Raw genomic sequence first — 10,321 nt, 5'->3', positions numbered from 1 at the left:
TGGTCGACATAAGATGAATGGGCTCACGTGGCAGCCATCGGTAGGGTGTCCATCGACGAACGCAGCTGTGCAGGGCTTCGACGGGGGGATTCCATATGCGGCGTCAAATTGGCCTATTTGTAACGGAGGCCAGCAGCGTTTCAATTCACTTTAGCCCGGGGAGTGGTTCCAGGTGCGCGCACAAACTACCGCGAGTGTCTAACGGTAAGTCGAGTGAGGTTTTCAGCTTATGGGACGGTCTTCACAAATGTCCAACGGTTCGCTAATGTTCAAATGGCGTTTTACTGTGCCAATCACTGACCGTCCATGCACTCGCGTCGTACCGGTACGAATTTGTTCGAAACCGTGGACCGCATAAAATTAAACACCACACTATGACCTCACTCGACGGATCGACCAGCCCTTGGCGAGCGTGTGGTGACACCAGTCGATCACTTTCTTGATCCTTAGGATCGGAATTTTAATGAACTTTCGAAACGCAGTCACGTGTAACTTGTGACAAGCCGCGACGTCACTCCTCCGGGCAAACACACTATCTAAGACCTCGTGCTTTTTGTCCCCAGAATCCTTATATAGGTTTTCGGGAACGGATACAATAATAGAAGCCCATACACAATGCTGCATACGTGGCATCTCGGTGTCTCCTCTTCGATGACGGTTTGACAGCAACAAACAATTTTATTTTCATAGGTTGGTATTGCGAACATTCAAAATATAAATTTAAATTTTATAGCAAATGCTAAATTCCCTAATCCTATATTTTAATTCGATTTTAATACAAACTGTAAACAAAAATAGTAACAAAACCAATTAACTAATGCAAAATATATACAAAACCGCAAAATACCAACCTAGGGCTACTAGACATAAAACATTCGTCTTTCAAACACAACGTGGAGTATATACACACAAATATTTTATACCTAGACATTTACTGACAATTTTTATTATTTACAATATATACATTTTTGTCAATGCTAAGTGCCCCAGTAATCAGAGGACGATTGTAACCGTGAAAGCGTTGGTTACAAGCCGTGTGACGGTACGTTGCACACTGGGGACAAAATCGAAACAATGTGTTAAAATTCAATAACTTCGGTGCTCGCTGGAACAAGAGACTAAAAAATAGTCATTCTTATAAAAAAAAAAAGTATCAGGAATCGATTGGAGTGGGTCACATCTTGGGCACGATAGGGTAAGTAGGGGGTTTTTCACAGTTTTGCCCTAAAATCTCCTATTTTGCATGATTTGAATGCGGAATCTCAAGATACCGATTATATAGACGGATGATTTCTTGGGAAAAATTGATCAGGGGGTCAAGGATTGTTGGATGATGGACATAAAAAATTGGAATTCCTCCACTAGGTAGCGCTAGTGATTATTGAAAGTGAATATATTTGTGCTGCTGTATCTCAAGATCCTGACTGTTTAGACGGATGATTTCTTCGGCAAAGTTGATCAGGAGTGCGGTAAAAAAAATCGATAGAACTGTTTCAAACACATCGTTGGTACTTGAGCGTTCGGTTATCATCTCTTTTTGCCAGTGGTGGCGGGGGGGGGGGGTGTACTCACCCCTTACCATCCCTCTCCAAATGGGGAGTTTGGTAAAGAGAGATGAAAAAACCGATTTGTACCTTCCTTTAAAGTTGTCCTAGCTCGCTATTCTACTACCTATATGCAATTTTCACACTGCCGTTCTCTAACGGAACTATCATTCCTATTCTTTCATCTACTCCATCTATCGTATAAAAAGTAGAAGGGTCTGTGCCTAGGGGCACGAACGGAAGCTTGACGTAGGACCGCTAGTGGACGGAATAAATGTGAAGAGCATTAAGTTCTTTTAATTGATCAAATATCTATTATCTCAATTCTTTCCGTTTTTGAAATGTAGGGATACCAAATTTGTAGTAATCTTTTTCAAAACGAAAGTTGATTACGAGAATCAATCAAAATCACTTGCACCCCTGCTTCCAAGTTTGTGTGGTCGTTGGGGGCTTGTGGTTATGAATATGGACAAACAAGCACAGATAAATTATATTCCAACTCTTTACTGATGTAAGCTTGATGGCCCTGAAAAGGGCCATTTTATTGAAGAGGACATCCATGGCCACTTACGCTTGGCGTGTTTAGTGTAGGTGACAGCATCACGGACCTCATTTTCCACGAACACCTTCAGCACACCTCGTAGATCAGACCGGAGATACGTCAGACACTGCCACGGCGAGCCAGACGACGGATGGTGGTTATCTCGAAGAATTTGCGATGACGATTGGCACCTCCTTTGCCACGACCAGTCAATTGTTGCTTGTTGGTTATAGAAAAGTGGACTAGCCACTTTCCTACTGCTGCTATTGCTGACCACGCCGTCCGAAGCGAAAATGAGCTGATACCAGACAGCAGCGCTGCTTTATATCTTTTTAGGTTAAAGCAGAATGATGTGCAACAAAGTGGTATAAAAGCTACAAAGACTCCTCCCATTATGAGTAGTTTGCTATCAAGTAGCGACACTGGCTATTTTATTTTTGCGTACACAGCGAATAAGAACGACCCAAATTTGAGTTTAGTTCACTCATAATCGCCAAAAGTGTAGGAACTCAACGATGAGTAAATTTGTCTCATGATTTCCTGTGGAAAACCTTAAAAAGTCTGCCAGAAAATAAGGAAATTGACGAAAATTTTATTCAGTCTCGGAGTAGTACCAATAGACTGAGTGAATCCAACCTTTACTTTTCTCAAATTCGGGAATTTTTCCCTGGAAAATCCTGGAAAAACCTGGGAAAACATGAGGTAAATTTATTCATCGCTGAGCTCCTGCACTTTATTTCTTATTTCGGAGATAACTAAACTCAAATTTGGGCCGTTCTCATTCACCGTGATAGATATCGGCGCCGGTGGTTAGCATGATTACCTCTCACCCCAGCAGGCCTGGGTCCAATCTCAGTCGGCGCCACCGGCATGTTCTAAGGCATAACATCTCTGGGAGCTGCCTCCCTGGCATCGGTAGCATTGGAGCTCAGTACGGAAAACAAATCTCGCGTCACTTTTCAATAGGTCCTTTCTACATTGATCGATTCTCTTCATCGACACTCGTAAATAACTCGGCTTCACAAATCTGGATCAACAATAGAAAAGAGCCCATCAGCATTTGTAAACAAACCGTTCCAAAGCCCTTTACTCACAAAGCGAAGGCCACCCACACAAACCAACACCATCATTGGATAGGGGAAACTTCTACCTACAAGATGTTGGTGTTGGTTTGTGTGAGCGGCCTTCGATTTGTGAGACTTTGGAACGGTTTGTTTACAAATGCTGATGGGCCCTATTCTATTGTTGATCCAGAAATGTTTCCTGCCGTCTTCGTCGAATTAGATGCTAGATTGTTGCTCCTTCTCTTTAAAATATCCGGCCGTGGTGATTCAAAGTTGATCAAGGTTGATCAAAATAATTTGTATCCCTGCTTCCAGTTTGATTACATGAGCATTTTGTGTGGTCAGTGATTCTGAATATAAACAAACAGGCAGATAAATTCTATTTCTCCTCTTTACTGTAATAAGCTTGGTGGCCCTGAAAAGAACCGTTTTGTTTCCAATGTTGGTGATGATTTAACCTCCGAAAGCAAACAGAGTGCGTCTCTGTCACTTCAAAAACGTAGATGATATCCATGGCCACATACGCTTGGCGTGTTTAGTGTAGGTGACAGCATCACGGATCTCATTTTTCAGGAACACCTTCAGCACACCTCGTAAATCAAACCGGAGATACGTCAGATACCGCCACGGCGAGCCAGACAACGGATGGTGGTTATCTTGAAGAATTTTCGTTTGGTTCTGAATATGGCGATGGTTGTGCAAAATATTACGCAATTCCATCCTCCCTATTCGCACGCGCCCGAGGATCTAAGGCGAATGCCACTTCGACTTGTTTCGTCTAGTTACTTCTCTCTGACGACTGTGCTGGGGAAGCAGCATATGCATGTAGGTAATTGGTGGATTTGTTAGTTAATTCGACGCTTTTGGACAATGCTGAACATTTACCAGTTTTTCAATAGTTTCTTGTTGAAATTCAACATTCGAAAGCATTAGCCATATTTCTGATCGATTGGTGATAAAATTATTGAAATTGAACCAGGGGCAGCTGAGTTATTAACGTTCAAAATCTTTCTTAATTTGTTACATGTTCCATTTTCGGTTTTCACAAAGTGTACCCCCATATAGAAATCAAAGACGTAGTCCTACGTCAAAATTACCACTACAGTCTGTCATTTGAAAGTTAGCATCTTCAACTATGTAAATCGTTGACTTCACGCAGAAGTAATACTGTCAAAGTGTTAATTTTCATCAAAAAATATTGAAAAAGTGGTAAATGTCAAGCATTTTCCAAAATCGTCGAAATAACCAGCAAACCCTCCAGTTACGTACATGCATATGCTGCTTTCCCAACACTGTCATCAAAGAGTCGTTAGTAGACGAAACAAGTCGAAGTGGCATTCACCTCCGATCTTCGGGCGTGTGTGAATAGGGAGGATGCATCGCCATATTCAGAACCACACGCCCCCAACGTCCACACAAAATGCACTCCAGAGTTGTAATCTTGTAACCAAACGTGGAAGCAGGGGTGCAAAGTGATTTTGATCGATTCTCTTCATCGACTTTCTGTTTCGATAATAACTCGACGGCAAACACATTCATTGATACGTTTGTTGTTCCGGAAGATATAAGAGTATACCAGAAATAATGCGAAATAGGTTAGTCATGGTCATCAAAAGAGGAAATCGATGAAGAGAATTGACTATCACCTGTCTGCTTCTATGCCCCTTAATTTGGGTTACACTTACTGGTTGCAATTCCGCTGTTCGAAATTTTCGAAAGACCACCAAAAACATGAAATTACACTATTTTCTAGGGATGCCTAAAAGTCCAATTATTTGATAAACGATTAATCGTAAAAAAAATTCCAGTTATTCGACTAAATATTTATCGAATTTTCAATTATTTGAGCGCGTAACCGACACCCCTTCTTATTCCTACTCGTTTGATTTAGTGCAGTAGAGAAAATAAATAAAAGTACTAATATATCTGAACAGGCATAGAGAAGAACCATGACGTGAAAAAGAATCATAAATTCTCCGAAAAAAAGTGTCAATCGTCTTTCTGCTAAAGTTTAAGATTTACCAACTTGTTGAGAGAAGGAGTTTGATGAGAAGATTTTAAAAGGGGAGTAGCTTTAGCTGGGTGGACACTGATATTCTGTGGCCTTCCAACCTGTCGCAGACACCAGTTCAACCCCTGTCCAGCAGCAGACGGGCCGAGACTTTTGCGAGTGCCCAATCATTGAACCGAACAATATGGGATTGTCCCGTGCGATACCCGTCATCATCATCTTTCAAAGGCTTTAAGTCTGTACCACCATCGGCCCTTTTCAGAGCCACCAAGATTTTCCAAAATAGTTAAATTTCTGAACATGTCCCAAATAAAATTCATATCAGAAGGTTCTTTTCTGGACAATCATAGTCATACAGAGAGAACCCCGCTCAAAACGCAATAACATGTATTATATAAGACCATGTAGTGCTACGTCACCATTGCGTACAACCCCATAGGGCTGTAGATATAGTTTTTTTGACGTAGCACTACGTCTTTGATTTATATATGGGGGTACACTTTGTGAAAACCGAAAATAGAACATGTAACAAATTAAGAAAGATTTTGAACGTTAATAATTCAGCTGTCCCTGGTTCAATTTCAATAATTCTATCACCAATCGATCAGAAATATGGTTACGCATCGATAATTGTTGATTTTCAACAAGAAACTATTGAAAAACTGGTAAATGTCCAGCATTGTCCAAAAACGTCGAATTAACTAACAAATCCACCAATTACCTACATGCATATGCTACTTCCCCAGCACAGTCGTCAGAGAGTAGTAAGTAGACGAAACAAGTCGAAGTGGCATTCGCCTCCGATCCTCGGGCGCGTGCGAATAGGGAGGATGGAATTGCGTAATATTTTGCACACTCAGCACCATATTCAGAACCAAACGCAAATTCTTCGAGATAACCACCATCCGTCGTCTGCCTCGCCGTAGCGGTGTCTGACGTATCTTCGGTCTGATTTACGAGGTGTGCTGAAGGCGTTCCTGAAAAATGAGATCCGTGATACTGTCACCTACGCTAAACACGCCAAGCGTAAGTGGCCATGGATGTCGTCTACGTTTTGAAGTGACAGAGACGCACTATGTTTAGTTTCGGAGGTTAAATCATCACCAACTTTGGCAACAAAACGGCTCTTTTCAGGGCCACCAAGCTTATTACAGTAAAGATTAGGAATAGAATTCATCTGCCTGTTTGTCCATATTCAGAATCAACGACCACACAAAATGCTCATGTAATCAAACTGGAAGCAGGGATACAAATTATTTTGATCAACCTTGATCAACTTTGAATCGCCACGGCCAGATATTTTCGATGGAAGAAGCAACAATCTAGCATCTAATTCGACGAAGACGGCAGGAAACATTTGTGAAGCCGAGTTATTTACGAAAGAGAGTGTCGATGAAAAGAATCGATCAATGTAGATAGGACCTATTGAAAAGTGACGCGAGATTTGTTTTCCGTACTGAGCTCCAATGCTACCGACGCCAGGGAGGCAGCTCCCACACCTGGACCCTACCAATCGACCAATCAACTCAACCGGGGACCATCGGCTTTATTTCCCGAAGGAAGGCGTGATCAGAGATGTTATGCCTTAGAACATGCCGGTGGCGCCGACTGAGATTAGACCCAGGCCTGCTGGGGTGAGTGGTAATCACGCTAACCACCGGCGCCGATATCTTTCACGGTGTTATCACGGCGAATGAGAACGACCCAAATTTGAGTTTAGTTATCTCAGAAATAAGAAATAAAGTGCAGGAACTCAGCGATGAGTAAATTTGCCTCATGTTTTCCCAGGTTTTTCCAGGATTTTCCAGGGGAAACTTCCTGGATTTTATAAAAGTAAAGATTGGATTCACTCAGTCTATTGGTACTACTCCGAGACTGAATAAAATTTTCGTCAATTTCCTCATTTTCTGGCAGATTTTTTAGGTTTTCCTCAGGAAACCATGAGACAAATTTACTCATCGCTGAGTTCCTGCACTTTTGGCGATTATGAGTGAACTAAACTCAAATGTGGGTCGTTCTCATTCGCCGTGTACGCAAAAGGAAAAGAGCCAGTGTCGCTACTTGATAGCAAACTACTCATAATGGGAGGAGTCTTTGTAGCTTTTATACCACTTGGTTGCACATCATTCTGCTTTAACCTGAAAAGATATAAAAGAGCGTTGCTGTATGGCATTAGCTCATCATTCTCCTTCTGGAACAATTTGGTTTCAGAAAGGGGCATTCCACCAATCACCAGCTAGTACGGGTGATGAATAACATCCGAAGTAACAAAGCTGAATCCAAGTCCACAGCCATGGCCTTGTTAGACGTTGAAAAGGCGTTTGACAATGTTTGGCATGACGGACTTGTGTACAAGCTTTGTAACTTCAACTTTCCTTCAAATCTGGTTAAAATCACTCGTAACTACCTCAAGCAAAGGTCGTTTAAGGTATCGTTGAATGGTTGTCTTTCAGACACGTTTTTCATCCCAGCAGGAGTCCCGCAAGGCAGTCTGCTGGGCCCCTTGCTATACAGCATTTACACTTCCGACATTCCTCGCCTCGGTGACGGTTGCGTGTTTTTCCTGTTCGCAGATGATACCGCAATAGCCGTCAAAGGAAGGATGCCTCACGAAATAACGAACAAACTTCAACGATGCCTTAACGCCTTTGCTGATTATGCCAACACGTGGAAAATTAAAATCAATCCCTCCAAAACACAAGCGATCATGTTCCTCCATCGGCAATCGCCCAAACTAAAACCGGCTCCCTCTTGTACTGTAACCATGGATGGTACAAGGGTTCAGTGGTCTGCCGAAGTAACCTATCTCGGGATGTTGTTCGATGAAAAGCTCCTCTTCCGTTCGCATGTAGAGAAAACTGTAGTCAAGTGTTCGGCCTTGGTTAGGTGTCTGCACCCGCTGATTTGCCGCAGATCCTGCCTCTCAAGGGTGAACAAACTGGCTGTCTACAAACAAATCATAGCACCTGCGATCTTCTATGCAGCTCCGGTGTGGGAATCATGTGCACAGACTCACAGGAACAAAATTCAGGTCGCTCAGAATAGAGTGCTGAGGATGGTACTTGATCGTCCTTTCGACACTAGAATAACAAATTTACACGAAGAGGCAGGCATTGCCAAAATAGACTCCAGAATTAACGAAATTAAGACTAAATTTGCACAAAAATGTAATTTATCAGAACATGCTTTGATAAGCAATTTGAATATAGTAGATTAATGGTATATAGTAGTTGTAGGTTAGTTGTAGTTGTAAATAGTAGTTATAAGCAGGCTTGCAATTGCTCATTACAGCCAAAATGCTATTTTTCGTTATTATGAAACAATGGGATACTATAATGATAATTTTTATTTGTAAGATGCAAGAAGTGGTGGTAAAGATTGTATATGACATATAAAATTTGTCAATTTTGCTTTCAGAAGGTCACAACTAGCGATTGCTCACTCATCGCATTGCTCATCGTTACAGCTAATCGCTAGTTGTGACCTTCTGAAACTAAAATTGACAAATTTTATATGTCATATACAATCTTCACTACCTCTTCTTGCATCTCACATATAAAAATTATTATTATAGTATCCCATTGTTTCATAATAACGAAAAATAGCATTTTAGCTGAAATGAGCAATTGCAAGCCTGGTTGTAAGTAGTCTTCTTTTTAAAATTTAAAACAAACCAATCCCACCAAGGTGGTCATTCTCTAAAACAGGCCTGATATGACTAGGAACTGTAATTAATAATAATTGAAATTTCACAGGAACTAAAGTTGAAAAGACGCATCTGTGTCACTTGATAAGTTATACATGTAAACCACACAAATTCAAGAAATATAGATCATTTAAAGTCAAAAAAAGGCATTAGCTCATTTTCGCTTCGGACGGCGTGGTGATCAGCAATAGCAGCAGTAGGAAGGTGGTGGCTAGTCCACTATTTCACACCTAACAAGCAACAATTGACTGGTCGTGGCAAAGGAGGAAAAGGTCTGTTTAAGGAGGCGCCAAGCGTCATCGCAAAGTTCTTCGACATAACCGCCATCGGTTGTCTGGCTCGACGTGGTGGTGTCAAACGTATCTCCGGTCTGATCTACGAGGTGTGCTGAAGGTGTTCCTGGAAAATGAGGTCCGTGATGCTGTCACCTACACTAAACACGCCAAGCGTAAGTGGCCATGGATGTCCTCTTCAATAAAACGGCCCTTTTCAGGGCCATCAAGCTTACATCAGTAAAGAGTTGGAATAGAATTTATCGGTGCTTGTTTGTCCATATTCAGAACCACAAGCCTCCAACGATCACACAAAATGCTCTCCAGAGTTGTAATCTTGTAACCAAACTTGGAAGCAGGGGTGCAAGTGATTTTGATTGATTGTCTTAATCAACTTTCTCTTTGAAAAAAAATACTACAAATTTGGTACGCATACAATTCAAAAACGGAAAGAGTTGAGATAAAAGATAATTGATCCATTAAAAGAACTTAATGCTCTTCACGTTTATTCCATCCACTAACGGTCCTTCGTAAAGCTTCCGTTCGTGCCCCTAGGCACAGACTCTTCTACTTTTTTCATGAAAAACTCCCACTGCAACCAACGGAACGGTTAAAGGAAAAATATTAAATTGTTTGCAAGCTTCTTCACAACATACGCAAGAGATGATATAGGGGAATTTACGTATTCTCGGCAACCTAAGCTGCGACCTTGTTTCTATAGCCTTTTTCTCTAAGGAACGCACACATATTGGTTTGGTATTGGTTTGTTTACAATCTTTTGCTGCCAGCTGCTCTAACAATTTCAGTCGAAAGAATTGCCAAAAACTGTTTTGAAACGCTTTTACAAAGCTCCAATCTTCTCTAGTGAGAGCGAGTATTGTCGGCAACCAATTTTTCTTCGGCAACCGTTCCATTTGAACTGCATGTAAATCTGCTGTTCTATTATGGGCAACTCGAAATCAGCTACAATTTGTAGTGCGTGTGTTTTATTTCAAGAAAACCTTGCTAGATTGTTTTTTCTCAGTGGTAAAAATATAGTCAAATTGAAGCTGAAAGCATAAAGAATCGTTTGCATGCATAAGCGAAGTGTTTTCGTAAGAAAATCCGTTGAAAATAGTGTTTCGATTTGGGTTGCCGAAAATAGTCTGGCATGCCGAAGCCGTCATTTACCCTATGTACGTAA

The sequence above is a fragment of the Ochlerotatus camptorhynchus genome, unplaced genomic scaffold, assembly GCF_037179485.1.
Source record: "Ochlerotatus camptorhynchus isolate MF236.1 unplaced genomic scaffold, CSIRO-AGI_Acam_v1.1 ptg000814l, whole genome shotgun sequence".
Lineage (NCBI taxonomy): Eukaryota > Metazoa > Arthropoda > Insecta > Diptera > Culicidae > Ochlerotatus > Ochlerotatus camptorhynchus.
The sequence above is the reverse complement of the archived record's forward strand: the minus strand, read 5'-3'. Positions refer to the sequence as shown.